Raw genomic sequence first — 20,869 nt, 5'->3', positions numbered from 1 at the left:
TCCAGTCCCCTATAATGAAAAGGACATCTTTTTGCTTGTTAGTTCCAGAAGTCCTTGTATGTCTTCAGAAAACTATTCCACTTCAGCTTCTTCAGCATTACTGTTGAGGACATACACCTGGATTACTGTGCTTGTCAATGGTTTGGCTTGGAAATGAACAGCAATCATTCTTTCATTTTTGAGATTGCATGCAAGCACTGCATTTCAGACTGTTTTCTTGACTATCATGACTACTCCAATTCTTCTTAGGGATTCTTGCTCACAGTAGTAGATATACTGGTCATCTGAGTCAAATTCAGCAATTCAAGTACATTTAAGTTTGCTGATTTTTAAAATGCTGATGTTCATTCTTGCCATCTCCTGTTTGACCACTTCCAATTTGCCTTGATTCATGGACCTAACATTCTAGGTCCCTATGCAATAGTGCTCTTTACAGCATCAGACTTTACATCCATCACCAGTAACACCCACAATTGGATGTTGTTATTTTTCTTCATCTCTTCATTCTTTCTGGAATTATTTCTCCACTGATCTTCCACATATTGGGCACCTCCCCACCTGAGTTCATCTTTTAGTGTCTTATCCTTTTGCCTTTTCATACTGTTCATGGGGTTCTCAAGGTAAGTATACTGAAGTGGTTTGCCATTCCCTTCTCCAGTGGACCACATTTTTTTTTTCTTTTTTTTTTTTTTAAACCGGACAGAGCGCTCGCGCCGCCGCCGTCTGCCCTAGAGCTTTCCTGGCCACCCACGCTCCGCCTTGCGCCCGCGGACCCGTCTGCTCTGCGCTGGCACCTCGCAGCTCCGCTCTGCTCTGCCGCTCCAGTGGACCACATTTTGTCAGAATCCTCTGCCATGACCCATCCAACTTGAAGGCCCTATACGTCACGTTCAGAGTTTCATGGAGTACTACAAGCCTGTTGTCCATGTGATAAGATTGGTTAGTTTTCCGTGATTGTGGTTTTCACTCAGTCTTCTTTCTGATGGATGAGGATAAGAGGCTTATGGAAGCTTCCTGATGAGAGAGACTGACTAAGGGTTAAACTGGGTCTTGGTCTGATGGAAGGCGACATGCTCAGTAAATCTTTAGTTCAATTTTCTCTTCATGGGCGGGGTTGTGTTCCTGCCCTTTTTTTTTACTTTGGCCAAAAAAACCAAGGAAATAAGGAAGATACTGGTGACCTCCTTCAAAAGGTCTTATGCATGCACTGCCGCACTCAATGCCTCCAAACCTGCAGCAGGCCACCGCTAACCCATGCCTCTGCTGAAGACTCCTGGACACTGACAGACAAGTCTGGGTCTGTCTCTTGTGGGGTCACTGCTTTTTTCTCCTGGGTTCTTTTGTGCACAAGGTTTTGTTTGTGCCCTCTGAGAGTCTGTTTCTGCAGTGCTGTGTAAGTTCTGGCGGCTCTGTGGTGGGGTTAATTGTAGCCTCCTCCAAGAGGGCTTATGCAATACCCAGGTCTACTGCACCCAGAGCCCCTGCCCCTGTAGCAGTGCACTGCTCACCCATACTTCTGCCAGAGACACTCAGACACAATTCGGGCTTAGTCCCTGTGGGGTCTCTGGGTCTTGGTGCACACAAGGACTTGGTGTGCACATTTAGTTTAGTATTTCTAGATTAAGTCAGTATTGTGAAAACTGTTTGTATCTTGCTAGGCTACTCTTTTCTGGGCCTTTTCTTAAAGAGATCAACTGCTTCATGAGACATTTTTTCTTTCTGAATTTGTATTATTTCTGGGTTGCTGTCTCAGTGGCCCATTCAGGGTACATAGTAGGCAAAATGAAAACCCCGAAGACTCTCTTCAGTGTAACTCTTTGAATCCCAAGGTCCCTAAGCAGACTGACTTACTACTTGTTTCACAGTGTTGGTTTTTATAATATGTTCAGGACCTTTATTTAGCACAAGGAATACTTAGCAGATGCTATAAGCAAAAATATTTTTAACTCATCTTGTCCAGAAATGGAAGCAAAATTTGCTTTCAGACACTGCAGCATGTTGTATAAAAGGGTAAAAGGTTGTTTTTTTGTTTTTTAATCTTAGCTATCCATCTTTCCAGCATATACTCTGAAAGAAAACATGTTTGAACATCAGGACACTGCAAAGCAGACATATTTGTTAAAGTGCAATATGTGCTTCCATAGTGGTAAAATAAGGTCTTAAAATGTGTATTTCTGATTAAGTGATTAAAATTCCTTCTATAAATCATTTCTGTCTTTCAAAATTATAAGTTTTGATATGACATATCTGGCTGATTTTCCTTTTATTTGTTTAAAACTGTAGGAGTTGTCTTTCAATAAAGCAAACACCATTATTTTTTACTCTCTCAAGGAAAATGTGGGCCTCCTCCACCAATAGACAATGGAGATATTACCTCACTCTTGCAATCGGCATATCCTCCAGGAATGAGTATTGAGTACCACTGTCAGGCCTACTATGTGCTTTGGGGAAACAGAAACATAGTATGTCAGAATGGAGAGTGGTCACAACCACCAAAATGCTTAGGTAAATGCTTTAAACTTCTCTTGGATCCTGGGATAATCCTTGTACACAGCATAATGTTTAACTGTCTATGATAGAGGTTTTCTGAATTAAATAACAACCAGGTAATGCTTGCACGCCAAGGATTAATATCTGTATATAGAAATAAAGTTAGAAAATGTCATGTTCAAGCAACAACGGCTCCTTTATGAAAGCTCTTCATACGATAAATGACATTATGAATCTTATAACATTTAATGATTACACTAAACAAAGTATCTCATTCTTATAACATTAATTTTTTCAAAATGATGAAATTTACATTATACATTTTCAGTGTATTGGTTTGGAAAAAGTTTGTGGAAGAATTTTTGGACCAAAGTTCTTGAAACCCTGAAATTCTGTTGAATGTATTTGCATATTACTCACAGGTTTATGTTTATTTTCTTTAACTTTAGAGGCATGTGTAATTTCAGAAGAAATAATGAAAAAAAAATCACATACAGTTAAAATGGAAACACGATACAAAACTTTACTCTAAGACAGAGGATAATATTGAATTTATGTGTCAGTATGGTTATCATCGACTGACACCACATCATGCATTTCAAACAACTTGTCAGGAAGGAAAGGTGGTGTATCCTCGATGTGGATAAAACCTTGACCAAATGCAGTTGTAAAACTGAAATATGTACATGTATTCAGATTTTTCCTTATTAATTCAATTCTGTTTCTTTTATAAAGTATTTTTTAACTCATCTTGAATCATAAATCAGATTTGTGTTAAATATTATGGGGACAATGTAACTGAGAGATGGGCCCAATGAATCACTTCTTAAAAGTATCTCATTAAACTTGGCAAATCAAAATGTTATGTGTCCTGTTCATGAAACATTTATAGCAAGAAATTAGATTCAATCACTTCCATGCCTCCTTCCATCCATCAGTTTCCTAACCTTCTTAAAGCTTTCTCCATTACTTCTGAGGGTTTCTGAAACTCTGTTTTAGAAGACATGGGATAAAAGTGTGGAAAGAAATGGAAAAAAAATCAAAATATTGATAATATCACTTAACAAACATATAAAAGCAAACTATGTCATACTTATGTCAGCAATTAAATATAAGTAGTTTATCTTACTTTTGCTCATCTATCAATAGATGAATAAACCTTAAATGATGAGAAAGATAATATTTTGTTCAGTCACTCGGTCATGTCCAACTCTGCAACCCCATGCACTGCAGCACTCCAGGCCTCCCTGTCCATCAGCAACTCCCGGAGTTTACTCAAACTCATGTCCATTGCATCAGTGATGCTATCCAACCATCTCATCTTCTGTCGTCCCCTTCTCCTCCCTCCTTCAATCTTTCCAACCTCCTTCCCTGCATCAAGGTCTTTTCAAAGGAGTCAGCTCTTCACATAGGTGGCCAATATATTGGAGTTTCAGGACAGATTTCCTTTAGGCTGGACTGGTTGGATTTCTTAATATTTTACAATATGCTTATCAAAGTACATATAATAATTCAAATAAAGAACAATGAGAATCACATTGCATTACTACTATAGCACAGCATATAAGTGATTAAAAAATTCAACATTAAATATACACACATACATAAAGACACTCTGCTTTAAACACTGAATAACTTTTTACAGAAAAATATTGGCAAGAAACGTAAGAAACTATTTAGTATATCTAGAGTTGAATTCACAGATAATAGGTGTAAAAGTTGTTTCACTTCTTTTTACTTACATGAATTCTTGAATTTTTCTGTCTTCAGTGTATATCAATATTGAACCTCAAAATATTTTCTAAAATAAATATGCAAAGTGACACAAGAGGAGCTTCAGAGATCAATTTGGTAATGAACTCCGGGTCTAGTAATGTTTTCCTGATTTTGCTGGTACAGAGCATTTTAGAAACATTCACCTCCAGTCTGAAAATGATTTTTATGTTCATACATTTTAAACAGCATATTAAGCTTAAATCAGTTAACTATAAACATTTTAAATTTCTAAATATTATAAAAATTTTATTATTAAAACAGATATAATTAATGAAGCCAAAATATTTAAGGTGATATCTTATTACTTTGTACTGCATGAAGTCAAGTGACCTTCTTAGTCTAAGAATCATGGCCATCACCATTGGTGCTAATTGATCGAAATCTGAATTGCTAGTAACAGCTGGTTTTCTCACCCTGAAATGAAATGGTTACAGTTGACAAGTTATCTTTGCTGTAAATGTTAACATTTTTGTAGATATTATTTCTCCAAAGTTTTCAACTAATGGTTGTAAAATCTATTTATGACTCGAGGCTGCAAACAGTTATTTCACTGTTGTCTAGAAAATGGTGATTTTTAAAGATCAGTTCTATCATTTTTTTTGAATTTACAGTCATTTTGTGTAAAGATGACTGTTAATTTACAGACTCTGTTCATAATCAACTTTCACCTAAAAAGTTTTAGCAAATCTTTAAAATAATTTGTTTTTAAATAATTTGTAGTTGACATATAGTTGATTTACAAGTTTCAGGAGTATAACACAGAGATCCATAATTTTTAAAGATTATACTATATTTAGAGTTATTGTAAAATGTTGGTTATGCTTCCTGTGTTGTATGGTATGTCCTTGGGGATTCTTTATTTTATACTTAATACCTCTTAATCAAATACACCTATCTTGTCCCTCCCTGCTTCCCTGTCTCCAATGGCAAACACTTGCTCATTATCTGTATCTTTGAATCTGTTGCTGTTTTGTTATATTCATTCATTTTTAATTTTTTTTTAATTCCACATATAAGTGATATCATATGGTACTTGTATTTCTCTGTATGACAAATTTCACAGAGAATAATACCTTCCAAGTCCATTCATGTTGTGTAAAATGGCAAAAATTCATTCTTTTTTATAGTTACTTGGCCCCTTGTGTAAATACATATATATATATATATATATATATATATATATATATATATATACACATACATACATACATACATACACACACATAATTAGTGGTTTTGGTTAAATCTACTATAAAGATAAGAAAAGCATCATATCTTTTATCAGTGTAATCTTGGTTATTAACTGGACATGGAACAAAAGACTGGTTCCAAATAGGAAAAGAGTACATCAAGGCTGTATATTGTCACCCTGCTTATTTAACTTTTATGCAGAGTACATCATGAGAAACGCTGGGCTGGAAGGAGCACAATCTGGAATCAAGATTGCCTGGAGAAATATCAATCACTTCAGATATGCAGATGACACCTCCCTTATGGCAGAAAGTGAAGAGGAACTAAAAAGTCTCTTGATGAAAGTGAAAGAGGAGAGTGAAAAAGTTGGCTTAAATTTCAACATTCAGAAAACTAAGATCATGGCATCTGGTCCCATCACTTCATGGGAAATAGATGGACAAACAGTGGAAACAGTGTCAGACTTTATTTTGGGGGCTCCAAAATCACTGCAGATGGTGACTGCAGCCATGAAATTAAAAGACGCTTACTCCTTGGAAGGAAAGTTATGACCAACCTAGGTAGCATATTCAAAAGCAGAGACATTACTTTGCCAACAAAGGTCCGTCTAGTCAAGGCTATGGTTTTTCCTGTGGTCATGTATGGATGTGAGAGTTGGACTGTGAAGAAGGCTGAGCACCGAAGAATTGATGCTTTTGAACTGTGGTGTTGGAGAAGACTCTTGGGAATCCCTTGGACTGCAAGGAGATCCAACCAGTCCATCTGAAGGAGATCAGCCCTGGGTGTTCTTTGGAAGGAATGATGCTAAAGCTGAAACTCCAGTACTTTGGCCACCTCATGCGAAGAGTTGACTCATTGGCAAAGACTCTGATGCTGGGAGGGATTGGGGGCAGGAGGAGAAGGGGAAAACAGAGGATGAGATGGCTGGATGGCATCACTGACTTGATGGAGGTGAGTCTCAGTGAACTCCAGGAGATACTGATGGACAGCGAGGCCTGGTGTGCTGTGATTCATGGGGTTGCAAAAAGTCGGACACGACTGAGCTACTGAACTGAACTGAGGGTATAGGAGATTTAAATTTGAGTCATATTCATCCAAATTTATATGCTTACACTGCATAAGAAGTATTAATTTTCAAGCTGTAATGGCCTTTGGCTAAGCATATTTGAAGGTTTTGTTTTTAAGGAAATTGAAAAAGAGCTGTGAAGCCTAGTTTATTTTGTATAATTCTGGTGTGCAGGGGTGGGATGTAAAACAGTGGAATTGTTTTACAGTTATCCCAGTATTTCAGAAGGCCAGTTATAAATAAAATTTGTTACAATTTTTTTAGTTTCTTCTTAATTGTACTAAGATATCCAATATTTTTGGAAAACACAGGGTTAAAATACATATATATTTATAAATATGTACCTCTAGGAGATGAAATTAAATGAAAGGATCATCACTTGAGGTAGTAGAAAATAGACTATGATCTGGCACCTTAAGTAAGTACTAGAGAGGAGAATCTAGACATATTTTGTAAGTCTGCAATGTGAAACACAAGGGGAAAAAGGATTACATACAAGATGCAAGTCTGGAAAAAAATAATAAAGAGTGAGTCTAAGGAAGTAACCTGGACAGTAAGAACACAAATTATTTTTTCAGTTTCAGTGAAAGGTTGTGATTTTCTTTATGATCATAATCATAAAGATTATGATTTTCTAAACTAAACTATGTGGATCATTACATGCAAATGTGAGTATTGTGAACATATCTCAGACTTTTTTTTTAATTTTAAAAACCAATTTTATTGGAGCACAGTTGATTTATAATGTGTAATATCAGATGCATTGCAAAGTGACTCAGTTAAAGATATACACATTTTTTAGATTCTTTTCTCATATAGGCTGTAACAGAGTATGGAATAAAGTTCCCTGCCTTATATGGTATGTCCTTGCTGCTGCTGCTGCTGTCACTTCAGTCGTGTCCGACTCTGTGTGACCCCATAGACGGCAGCCCACCAGGTTCCCCTGTCCCTGGGATTCTCCAGGCAAGAATACTGGAGTGGGTTGCCATTTCCTTCTCCAATGCATGAAAGTGAAAAGTGAAAGGTAAGTCGCTCAGTCGTGTCCGACTCTCAGCGACCCCATGGACTGCAGCCTACCAGGTTCCTCAGTCCACGGGATTTTCCAGGCAAGAGTACTGGAGTGGGGTGCCATTGCCTTCTCTATGGTATGTCCTTAACAATCATCTATTTTACATATAGTAGTCAAACTTCTTGTTTGACTACTACATATATATATATATATAGTTGTCAAACTCTTTTTTAATTAAAGAATTATCAACAGATCCTACACACAGTCAATTATCTTGGGGAGAAGTGGCCTTATCCATATAGTAAGATGCAAATGATAAATTATACAGCCCAAGTCTAATATCAAGAAGGAAATTTAGGTTTACACTAATCCCTTATGAGAATTCAATCTTTTAAATCCATCAAGGATAATTAATATTAAAATCTTTTATTAATTATGAAAATATATTGAATAAAATAAAATGGTTTCAGAATCACTCTTAAAAGTAATTATTTTTAATGGAGGAATTCACAAACATGAAATTAAAAAACAAAACTCACAATACAATGTTCAAGGGATTGATATCAAATTTGTATAAAAAGTGTAGTACACAAGTTGACAGAAAAATGTCTTGATCATTTTAAAGTCTTTATATTTATTTTTTTATTATTTAATTTTATTTTTTAGCTTTACAATATTGTATTGGTTTTGCCATATATCAAAATGAATCTGCCACAGGTATACACGTGTTCCCTATCCTGAACCCTCCTCCCTCCTCCCTCCCCGTACTATCCCTCTGGGTCGTCCCAGTGCACCAGCCCCAAGCATCCAGTCTCATGCATCGAACCTGGAATGGCAACTCGTTTCATATATGATATTATACATGTTGCAGTACCATTCTCCCAAGTCATCCCACCCTCTCCCTCTTCCACAGAGTCCAAAAGACTGTTCCATACATCAGTGTCTCTTTTGCTGTCTCGCAGCACTGTTTATAATAGCCAGGACATGGAAGCAACCTAGATGTCCATCATCAGATGAATGGATGAGAAAGCTGTGGTACATATACACAATGGAGTATTACTCAGCCATTAAAAAGAATACATTTAAATCAGTTCTAATGAGGTGGATGAAACTGGAGCCTATTATACAGAGTGAAGTAAGCCAGAAAGAAAAACATCAATACAGTATACTAACGTATATCTATATCTATATCTATATCTATATCTATATCTATATCTATATCTATATATATATATATATATATATATATATATATATATAAATGGAATTTATAAAGATGGTAACAACAACATTGTATGCGAGACAGCAAAAGAGGCACAGATGTATAGAACAATCTTTTGGACTCTGTGGGAGAGGGAGGGTGGGGATGATTTGGGAGAATGGCATTAAAACATGTATAATATCAGATAAATGAATCGCCAGTTCAGGTTCAATGCAGGATACAGAAAGCTTGGGAATGGTGTACTGGGATGTCCCAGAGGGATGGTATGGGGAGGGAGGTGGGAGGGGGGTTCAGGATGGGGAACATGTGTACACCCGTGGCAGATGCATGTTGATGTATGGCAAAACAAATACAATTTGGTAAAGTAAAAAAAAAAATAATAATAATTAATTTAAAAATAAATAAATTATGCCATCAAAAGAAAAAAATTGAAAAATAAAATCTGATTTTACTCAGGTACTTACATACAATAAGCTTACACTCTTTAAGCACACAGTTCAAGAAATTTTGACCAATTAATACAGGTGCATAAGAGTCATCTAGTCAAAATATAGGCTGCTGTTCATTCAGCTGTGTCTGACTCTGTGGGACCCTATGGAGTGTAGGCTGCCAGGTTCCTGGGTCGATGGGACTCTCCAGGCAAGAATACTGCAGTGGGTTGCCATTTCCGCCTCTGGGTGATCTTCCCCACCCAGAGATCAAACCTATGCTCTTACATCTCTTGCACTGGCCGGCAGGTTCTATACCACTAGCACCATCTGTTCAATAACCCCGAAGAATCTTATGCAGGCAATCCTCTTCATCAAATCCTAACCTCTGAGAACCATTAATGTGGCTTCTGTGACTGTACTTTTGCCTTTTCTGAAAAGAACAGCCACAACCTGGGAATAATCTAAGTAGCACTCAATTGGTAGGTGGATAGACGTTTGTTCTTATCAGCCAACTCTGAGAGTCATATGTTTCAGTACTAGAAGTTAAATTACTGAGATTTTTCTTCAGTTTCCAATATTAGTATATCATCATTTGAAATCTCCAAATGTATAATCTTCAGATATACATTTGAAATCTTCATTAAGTACAAATCTAACCGATTCATGACTTGAATTCAGGTAACACACGACAGCACAGTAAATATATCAATACACATATAGAGAACTGCAGTTAACTTTTTTTTGAAGAGCTATTATCTTTGGAAAGAAGATGGAGTGAGTCCTCCAGAATCTGCATTTTGAAATCAAACTTTCTTAAGTGATAGAATTTAGGTAGAACCTTTGGATGGTGATTAGGATTAGAGGAGGTCTTTGGCACGGAACACTTATACATGGAATTGGGGCCCCTGGAACACTAACAATAGCACTTGCTTCCTTTTGTTTTGATCTGTTCTTCTTAATTCCATGTTCTCTCTGAGAATGAGTACAATATTCTTTGCTTCTTTGTAGCTTCTGGGAGTGGCCATCAGTCCTTGTTGGTTTCTGGCTTGCAGCTGCAGTAGTCTAACTGCTGCTTCTCTGGTCACAGAATATTTTCTCTAGGTGTATTTGTCTTTACTTGTATTTTTTTCTTCTTAAAAGACATCAATCATATTTCATTGAAGCCCACCAAAATGATCACATCTTAACTTGATTACATCTGTTAGACACCTAATTCCAAATAAAGTAAGACTTTTAGGTCTTGGCTGCATGGATTCGAAAAACTCTTTTGAGGACACTGTTTGACACATAACAGTGCACATTGCAGCCTCTCAGCTTCCTGTGTTTCTCAAGTGTCAAATATATTCACCCAATCCCAACATCTCCCAAAGTTTCACCCTTTTCAGCATCCACTCTAAGGCCCAAATTTTATTGTGTCTTGTAAATAAGTTATGGATGAGATGCAGTTTCTTGTCCATCCTTGGGCAAAATTCCTATTTGTGTGTGACCCTATGAACCAGAAAACAAGGAATGTGCTTCCAAAGTACAACATTAATACATACATAGAATAGACGTTACCATTCAAAAATGGAGAAAGAGAAAGAAAAATGAGTCTCAAGTCTTAAACTCAAAACCCATGAGGAGAAATCTCATTAGATTCCAATTGAGAGAGCACTTCCCTATGGAAAAAAAAAAAAAAAACCATGGAGGACAGCCCCAACTTTTCAACCCACCAGAGAAGTGAGCCTACTTTCTCAGCTGAAAGAAGCCCTGTTATCAGAGTTCTATCTTTGGAGGCATTCTTCCTTTATGTGTATGATGCCTGTCCCTTTCAGTCCATGCTGAACGCATTTCTGCTAGTACAAAGTTCTCAAACACCTTGTCAGTCTCTTGTGCTTTAATATGTATAAGTTCTCAGCCATGTGGATAAAACACAGATCATCCTCAGATAACAGCATCTATTTCTGTCTTGTGCTGTGCCATGCTAAGTACTTCAGTTGTGTCCGCCTCTCTGTGACCCCACGGACTGTAGCCTGACCAAGCCCTCTGTCCATTGACTTCTCTAAGCTACAATACTGGAGTGGGTTGTGGTTTCCTTCCCCAGGTGATTTTCTCAACCCAGGAATCAAATGCCCATCTTTTAAGTCTCCTGGACTCTCATGCAGGTTCTTTACCACTAGCTCCACTGAGAAATTTCAAATTATCTCCTTCTTAATGACTTCTTAATGACTGATGATTCATTCTTCCATTTACAACTCATTTCATGTATTTTATGGAAGCAGAGAGAAGAAATTAGATGAATCTTTCATAATTGTGTTGGAAATCTCCTGAACTAAATATCCAAGTTCACCTTGGATATTTTGTAGGTGGTAATTTTGTATCAACTTGGCCTGGTTATAGTACTCAGTAGCTTGGTCAAATAAGTTTGGCTGTTTCTCTGAAGGCATCTTAAAGATATGATTAACATTTAATCAGACTTTGAATAAAGTAAATTACCATTCATAACATGGGTGTACTTCATCCATTCTGTTGAAAGTTTTAAGAGAAAACACTGAGCTCCTTCCAGGATAAAGGAACGCTGCCTCTCAAGGTTTCCAAAGGAAAAACTGCAACACACACCCTTTCTGAATTTTCCAGGCTGCCACCTACCCTGCAGGTTTCAGACCTACCAGTCTTCACAATTACATGAGCCAGATCCTTAAAACAGATCTGAGTCTGATGTGTGTGTGTGTGTGTGTGTGTGTGTGTGTATGGTGGGGAGTTTGGGAACTTTGTATTTTCTGCTCACATTTGCTATGAACCCAAAACTGCTTTAAAACACAGAGTTCGTTTTCTAATGAAGTAATTTGTAGAATTATGTGTGTGATTTCATAATCCATTCCCCACTATATTCTTCTTTATTTTAGTGTTAGGAAATCGCAGTTTGTAATTGGAGATATGACTTGCTAGTAAGGATGACGTTTCTAGCCTCCCTTGAAGTTTTTATAACCAAGAATGTTTAGTGGTAAGATAATTGCCTAAGAAGATATCAAATTAAGAAAAACTAAGTTTTAGTAACAACCGAAACTTATCTAAAACCAGCTTGAACATCAGGAAGTCCACGGTTCACATATTGCTGAAGCCTGGCTTGGAGAATTTTGAGCATTACTTTACTAGCATGTGAGATGACTGTAATTGTGCGGTAGTTTGAGCATTCTTTGACATTGTCTTTCTTTGGGATTGGAATGAAAACTGACCTTTTCCAGTCCTGTGGCCACTGCTGAGTTTTCCAAATTTGCTGGCATACTGAGTGCAGCACTTTCACAGCATCATCTTTCAGGATTGGAATAGCTCAACTGGAATTCTATTACCTCCACTAGCTTTGTTCATAGTGATCCTCTCTAAGGCCCACTTGACTTCAAATTCCAGGATGTCTGTCTCTAGGTCAGTGATCACACCATCGTGATTATCTGGGTCGTGAAGATCTTTTCTGTACAGTTCTTCTGTGTATTCTTGCCATCTCTTCTTAATATTGTCTGCTTCTGTTAGGTCCATACAATTTCTGTCCTTTATCAAGCCCATCTTTGCATGAAATGTTCCTTTGGTATCTCTGATTTTCTTGAAGAGATCTCTAGCCTTTCCCATTCTGTTGTTTTCCTCTATTTCTTTGCATTGATTGCTGAAGAAGGCTTTCTTATTTCTTATTGTTATTCTTTGGAACACTGCATTCAGATGCTTATATCTTTCCTTTTCCCCTTTGCTTTTCACTTCTCTTCTTTTCAGAGCTATTTGTCAGGCCTCCCCAGACAGCCATTTTGCTTTTTTGCATTTCTTTTCCATGGGGATGGTCTTGATCCCTGTCTCCTGTACAATGTCACCAACCTCATTCCATAGTTCATCAGGCAATCTGTCAATCAGATCTAGACCCTTAAATCTATTTCTCACTTCCACTGTATAATCATAAGGGATTTGATTTAGGTTATACCTGAATGGTCTAGTGGTTTCCCCTACTTTCTTCAATTTAAGTCTGAATTTGGCAATAAGGAGTTCATGGTCTGAGCCACAGTCAGCTCCTGGTCTTGTTTTTGCTGACTATATAGAGCTTCTCCATCTTTGGCTGCAAAGAATACAATCAATCTGATTTTGGCATTGGTTTTAGAAAAGGCAGAGGAACCAGAGATGAAATTGCCAACATCCGCTGGATCATGGAAAAAGCAAGAGAGTTCCAGAAAAACATCTATTTCTGCTTTATTGACTATGCCAAAGCCTTTGACTGTGTGGATCACAATAAACTGTGGAAAATTCTGAAAGAGATGGGAATACCAGACCACCTGATCTGCTTCTTGAGAAATCTGAATGTAGGTCAGGAAGCAACAGTTAGAACTAGACATGGAACAACAGACTGGTTCCAGATAGGAAAAGGAGTAAGTCAAGGCTGTATATTGTCACCCTGCTTATTTAACTTATATGCAGAGTACATCATGACAAACGCTGGACTGGAAGAAGCACAAGCTGGAATCAAAATTACAGGGAGAAATATCAATAACCTCAGATATGCAGATGACACCACCCTTATGGCAGAAAGTGAAGAGGAACTCAAAAGCCTCTTGATGAAAGTGAAAGTGGAGACTGAAAAAGTTGGCTTAAATCTCAGCATTCAGAAAATGAAGATCATGACATCTGGTCCCATCTCTTCATGGGAAATAGATGGGGAAACAGTGGAAACAGTGTCAGACTTTATTTTTCTGGGCTCCAAAATCACTGCAGATGGTGACTGCAGCCATGAAACTAAAAGACGCTTACTCTTTGGAAGGAAAGTTATGACCAACCTAGGTAGCATATTCAAAAGCAGAGACATTACTTTGCCAAAAAAGGCTCGTCTAGTCAAGGCTATGGTTTTTCCTGTGGTCATGTATGGATGTGAGAGTTGGACTGTGAAGAAGGCTGAGCACCAAAGAATTGATGCTTTTGAACTGTGGTGTTGGAGAAGACTCTTGGGAATCCCTTGGACTGCAAGGAGATCCAACCAGTCCATCTGAAGGAGATCAGCCCTGGGATTTCTTTGGAAGGAATGATGCTAAAGCTGAAACTCCAGTACTTTGGCCACCTCATGCGAAGTGTTGACTCACTGGATAAACTCTGATGCTGGGAGGGATTGGGGGCAAGAGGAGAAGGGATGACAGAGAATGAGATGGCTGGATGACATCACTGACTCGGCGGACGTGAGTCTGAGTGAACTCCAGGAGTTGGTGATGGACAGGGAGGTCTGGCGTGCTGTGATTCATGGGGTCGCAAAGAGTCAGACACCACTCAGCGAATGATCTGATCTGATCTGATCTGATCTTATGCTTATCTATACTACATTTCAAAATATTGTATAATTAATATGTGCAATCTTCACGAAAGGCCTTATTACTGGGTATGGTGGTGGTTTAATTGCTAAGCCATGTCTGATTCTTGTGACTCTATGGACTGTAGAATGCCAAGCTCTTCTGTCCATGGGATTCTCCAGGCAAGAGTACTGGAGTGGGTTGTCATTTCCTTCTTCAGGACATCTTCACAACACACGAGCTAAACCTGGATCTCCTGAATTGCAAGCAGATTCTTTACTAATGAGCTATTAGGGAAGACCACAGAAAGGAAGCTCATATACTGAGTATATGTTTGTAGATATTTCACAGATGAGATGGAAGCCACACAACTCATAGTATATCACTGAAGACCTCACATCTATCCCATTGTTATGACAAAACTTAAATTCTTATTAGTCTGTCTCTTAATACTGTGCCATTTTCAAAAATGTTATGCTACTTCTTAAATGCATAGGATATTTTATATAGAATTCTACACAATTTTATATAACACAGCAATACATGAAAGAAGCAGAAAAAAATGGTGGAGGAGTAAAACAGGGAGGTGTCCAGCTTCCCCACAAATACACCAAAAACTCATCAAGATATTGAACAACGCTTACAAAGCAGCCTCTAAGAGACAGCAGAAGACCCCAGGCCTCCAGGGTGGCAAGTTAAGCTCACTGGAATGAGGTGGGACAAAAGATAAGACATAAAAAGTGAAAAGAAGAGATGCAGAATTTCAGGATTGGAAATTGTGCCTGAGACTGAACCACTGAGGTGGGAGCACTGAGTCCAAGATCCAAGACTGCTAGAGAACTCCTAACTGCACACACACACACCCATGGAAATTAATTACTGATAAAATCTACGAAGGCCTAGAACTGTAAACAGAGTCTGGTATCACTGGGCTGCCAACAGCATACTCTACAGGATATCTTACCCAGTCAAGTGGCAAGACAAAAGCACAAAAACAATATCAGCCACAAGATTCCCACAGACACTCCAAATTATACTGCCTCACACAGCCTTCTCCATCAGGAAAAAAAACATAAACAGTAAAACAACTCACTTCCTCCTCTACAATGCAGGCTTAAGTTACGCCAACAAGAAATCAACACAAACCACTGAAACAACCTTTCCCACTGAGAGCAAAAACCAAAAGGAAGAAGGGATACATCCCTAAAGTCTGGGAAAGGAGACTTCAAATGCAGTACGTTAGAGAAAAAAAAAAAAAAAAACAGAAAAGACACAGAAATATAGGACAAATGAAGAAACAAGGTAGAAACGCACAAGACCAAATAAACAAGGAGGAAATCAGCAAACTACCTGAAAAATAATTCAGAATAATGATAGTAAAGATGTTCCAAAGCCTCAAAAATAGGATGTAGAATATGCCAGAAACAACACAATTAATGCAATCCAAGTACATAGAAGAAATAAAGAATAAATAACAAAGAGAAATGAATGACACAATACTGAATTAAAAATACTCTAGAAGGAACCAATAGTAGAGTAACTGAGGCAGAAGAACAGATGAGTGAGCTAGAAGACAGAATGGCAGAAATAACTGCTGAAGAGAAAAATAAAGAAAAAAGAATGAGAAGACACCTATGACAGTATTAAACTCACCAATGCTTGAGTTATAGGGACCTCAGAAGAAGAACGGAAAAATAAAGGCACTGAGAATATTTTTGAGGAGATTATAGTTGAAAACTTCCTCAATATGGGAGAGGAAAAAGTCAATCAAGTCCAAGAAACACAGAGTCTAATATAGGATAAACCCCAGGAGAAAGATGTTGAGACAAATACTAATCGAGCTAACAGATACTAAACACAAAGATCAAAAGCACAAAGATAAAGACAGAATATTAAAGGCATCAAGGGCAAAGAAACAAATAACATACAAGGGAAAGCCCATACAAGTAACAGCAGATCTTTCAGCAGAAACTCTGCAAGTCAGAAGGTAATGTCAGGAAATATTTAAAATACTAACAGAAAAAAAAAATCTACAATCAAGCCTATTCTATCTAGTAAGGATCTCATTCAAAATTGATGGAGAAATCAAAAGCTTTACAGAAAAGTAAAATTTAAGAGACTTTCAGTTCAGTTCAGTTCAGTTCAGTCGCTCAGTCGTGTCCAACTTTTTGCGACCCTATGAATCCAATCATGCCAGGCCTCTCTGTCCATCACCAACTCCCGGAGTTCACTCAGACTCACGTCCATCGAGTCAGTGATGCCATCCAGCCGTCTCATCCTCTGCTGTCCCCTTCTCCTCTTGCCCCCAATCCCTCCCAGCATCAGAGTCTTTGCCAATGAGTCAACTCTTCGTATGAGGTGACCAAAGTACTGGAGTTTCAGCTTTAGCATCATTCCTTCCAAAGAAATCCCAGGGCTGATCTCCTTCAGAATGAACTGCTTGGATGTCCTTGCAGTCCAAGGGACTCTCAAGAGTCTTCTCCAACACCACAGTTCAAAAGCATCAATTCTTCGGCGCTCAGCCTTCTTCACAGTCCAACTCTCACATCCATACATGACCACAGGAAAAACAATAGCCTTGACTAGACAGACCTTCGTTGGCAAAGTAATGTCTCTGCTTTTGAACATGCTATCTAGGTTGGTCATAACTTTCCTTCCAAGAAGTAAGCGTCTTTTAGTTTCATGGCTGCAGTCATTTTGGAGCCCAGAAAAATAAAACTATTTCCACTGTTTCCCCATCTATTTCTCATGAAGTTATGGGACTGAATGCCATGATCTTCGTTTTCTGAATGTTGAGCTTTAAGGCAACTTTTTCACTCTTCACTTTCACTTTCATCAAGAGGCTTTTTAGTTCCTCTTCACTTTCTGCCACAAGGATGGTGTCATCTGCATATCTGAGGTGATTGATATTTCTCCCGGCAATCTTGATTCCAGCTTGTGCTTCTTTCAGCCCAGCATTTCTCATGATGTGCTCTGCATGTAAGTTAGACAAGAGCTAATACCTATACTTCTAAAACACTTCTTAAAATTTGCAGAGGAAAACACTTCCAAATGCATTCTACAAGGCCACAATCACACTGATGCCAAAATCAGACAATGATATTACAAAAAAAGATAAAGGCCAATATCAGTGATGAATATAGGTGCAAAAATCCTCCAAAAAAGTATAACAAACAGAATTCAAGAACACAATAAAAACATCATACACCATGTCAGGTGAGTTTCTTCCAGGGTTCAAGGATTCTTGGATATGCTCAAGTCAATTAATATAATTCACCATGTTAACAAATTGAAAGCTAAAACAAGATGATAATTTCAATAGATGCAGAAAAAGCTTTCAACAAAATTCAGCACCAATTTATGATTTAAAAAAACCTCTCCAAAAAGATAGGTATAGCAGGAAGCTACCTTAACATGATAAAGGGCATATACAACAAACCCACAGCAAATATTCTCAATGGTGAGAAACTTAGAGCATTACCTCTAAGCTCAGAAACAAGAACAGGGTGCCCAGTCATGCAACTAATATTTAAAATAGCTTTGGAAATCCTAGCTACAGCAATCAGAGAAGAGATAGAAATAAAAGAAATCCAGATTGGAAAGGAAGAAGTAAAACTCTCACTATTTGCAGATGACATGATACTCTACGTAGAAAAGCATAAAGATACCATAGATCAGTCTTATGGACTCTGTGGGAGAGGGATAGGGTGGGGAGATTTGGGAGAATGGCATTGAACCATGTATAATATCATGTATGAAAAGAGTCGCCAGTCCAGGTTCAATGCACAATACTGGATGCTTGGGGCTGGTGCACTGGGACGACCCAGAGGGAGGGTATGGGGAGGGAGGAGGGAGGAGGGTTCAGGATGGGGAACACAGTTATACCTGTGGTGGATTCATTTCGATATTTGGCAAAACTAATACAATATTGTAAAGTTTAAAAATAAAATAAAATTTAAAAAAATAAAATAAAATAAAATTTAAAAAAATTACTAGAAATTATCAGTGAATTTAGTAAAGTCACAGATTATAAAGTTAATACACAGAAATCACTAGTATACCTATAGAATAACAAAGAAAAATCAGAAAAAGAAATTAAGGTATCAGTCCCATTTACCATTGCAACAAAATGAATAATATACCTAGGAATAAGCCTAACTATGGAGAGAAAAGAACTATATACAGAAAATTATGAGACACGGATGAAAGAAATGAAAGATGACATAAAGAGATGGAGGGATATTCCATGCTCCTGGATTGGAAGAGTCAATATGGTGAAAACGACTGCACTACCAAAAACAATCTAAAGATAGAAAGCAATATCAAATTACCAATGGCATTTTTCACATATCTAGAACAAAAAAATTCACAAATTCTATGGAGACACAGAAGACCCCAAATAGCCAAAGTAATTTTAAGAAAGAAGAATAGAGCTGGAGGAATCAACTCACCTGATTTGAGACTATATTACAAAGCTATAGTCATCCAGAGATCATGGCACAAAAACAGAAGTATAGACCAATGGAACAAGATATAAAGCTGAGAGATAAACCCACACATCCATGGGCACCTTATCTCTGAAAAAGGAGGCAAGAATATACAATGGCAAAAATGTGGTCTCTCCAATAACTGATGCTGGAAGAACTGGATAACTATGTGCAGAGGAATGAATTTAGAACACTTCATAACACCATACCTGAAGGTAAACACAAAATGGATTAAAAACTAAATCAGACACTATAAAATCCTTAGAAGAACAGATAGGCAGAACACTGTATGGCATAAACCATAGCATGATCTTTTATGACTCACCATCTAAAATAAATGAAATAAAACAAAAAATAAATGTGTGATCTAATTAAACTTATAAGCTTTTTCACAGCAAAGGAAACTATAAACAAAGTGAAAAGACAATCCTCAGGATGCAACAAAACAATAGCAAATGAAACAATTGATAAAGTAATAATTTTCAAAATATGCAAGCAGCTCATACAACTCAATACTAGAAAAACAAACAAGCCCATCAGAAAGTGGGCAAAAGACCTAAACAGACATTTCTCCAAAGAAGACCTACAGATGGCTAATAAACCCATGAAGAGATGCACAACATCACTTTAGAGACATGCTAATCAAAACTACTATGAGATGTCACCTCACACCAGACCAAATGGACATAATCAAAAAATTCACAGACAACAAGTGTTGAAGAGGGTCTGGAGAAAGGGAACCCTTCTGCACTTCTGGTGGGAATGTAAATTGATACAGCCACTATGGAAGATAGTATGGACATTCCTTAAAAGAACATTAAGAATAAAACCACCCTATGACCTAGCAACACCACTTCTAGGCATATACCCTGAAGAACTCAAAACTGAAAAAGACACCTGTACCCTAGTATTCATTGTAGCACTATTTACAATAGCCAATGCATGCAAAAAACCTAGTTTAATAGACAAAGAAGCTATGGTACATATATAAAATGGAAAACTACTCAGTCATAAACAGGAATGCATTTAAGTCAGTTCTGATGAGGTGGATGAACCTAGAGCTTATTATACAGAGTGAAGTACATCAGAAAGAGAAAAAAACATATATCATATATTATTGTACTTATAAGGAATCTAGAAGCATGATCTGAGAAGCAATGGCACCCAACTCCAGCACTCTTGCCTGGAAAATCCCATGGACGGAGGAGCCTGGTAGGCTGTAGTCCATGGAGTCGTGAAGAGTCAGACACGACTGAGCGACTTCACTTTCACTTTTCACTTTGATACATTGGAGAAGGAAATGGCAACCTACTCTAGTATTCTTGCCTGGAGAATACCAGGGACGGAGGAGCCTGGTGGGCTGACATCTATGGGGTCGCACAGAGTCAGACACGACTGAAACGACTTAGCAGCAGCAGAAGCATGGTACTGATGAACCTGTTCACAGAGCAGCAGTGGCGATGCAGACATAGAGAACAGTCTTATGGACAAGGGTGGGGGAGAAGAGGGAGAGGGTGAGATGAATGGAGACAGCAGCATGGATGCATATACACCAATATATGTAAACAATAGCCAATGGGAATTTGTTGTATCACTCAGGGAACTCAACCAGGGTTCTGTAATAACCTAGATGGGGTGGGAATGGGTGAGAGGTGGTAGGGAGATTCGTATGTACACCTCTGGTTAACTCATGTTGATGTATGACAGATTGAAACCAATACTGTAACGCTATCATGAATCAATTAAAACAAATAAATATTTTTTAAAAAAGAATAGGAGCAGAAATTTCTCTCCTAAAACATTAAGAAGTGACACAGTTCAGTTACTCATACAAGGTCAGGTGTCAGGTTTGCTGTTGATCAATCACTAACCAGTGTCTGACTCTGTGACCCCCATGGACTGTAGGACG

General features: G+C 37.9%; 2 protein-coding genes across 2 annotated transcripts in view; both read left to right on the top strand.

Annotated features, from left to right (window-relative positions):
- Positions 1-3,350, top strand: part of LOC139176529 (complement factor H-like) — an 83,883-nt gene extending 80,533 nt beyond the window's left edge. Inside the window, exon 13 of the mRNA XM_070768853.1 lies at positions 704-3,350. The gene's annotated coding sequence lies outside the window, so the exon portion shown is untranslated. The remainder of the gene's footprint in view (positions 1-703) is intronic.
- The window catches only part of LOC139176527 (complement factor H-like), a 174,598-nt gene that overhangs the window by 70,560 nt on the left and 83,169 nt on the right, over positions 1-20,869 (top strand). The gene's annotated exons all lie outside the window — the stretch shown is intronic.

The sequence above is a fragment of the Bos indicus genome, chromosome 16, assembly GCF_029378745.1.
Source record: "Bos indicus isolate NIAB-ARS_2022 breed Sahiwal x Tharparkar chromosome 16, NIAB-ARS_B.indTharparkar_mat_pri_1.0, whole genome shotgun sequence".
NCBI lineage: Eukaryota > Metazoa > Chordata > Mammalia > Artiodactyla > Bovidae > Bos > Bos indicus.
The sequence above is the reverse complement of the archived record's forward strand: the minus strand, read 5'-3'. Positions and strand labels throughout refer to the sequence as shown.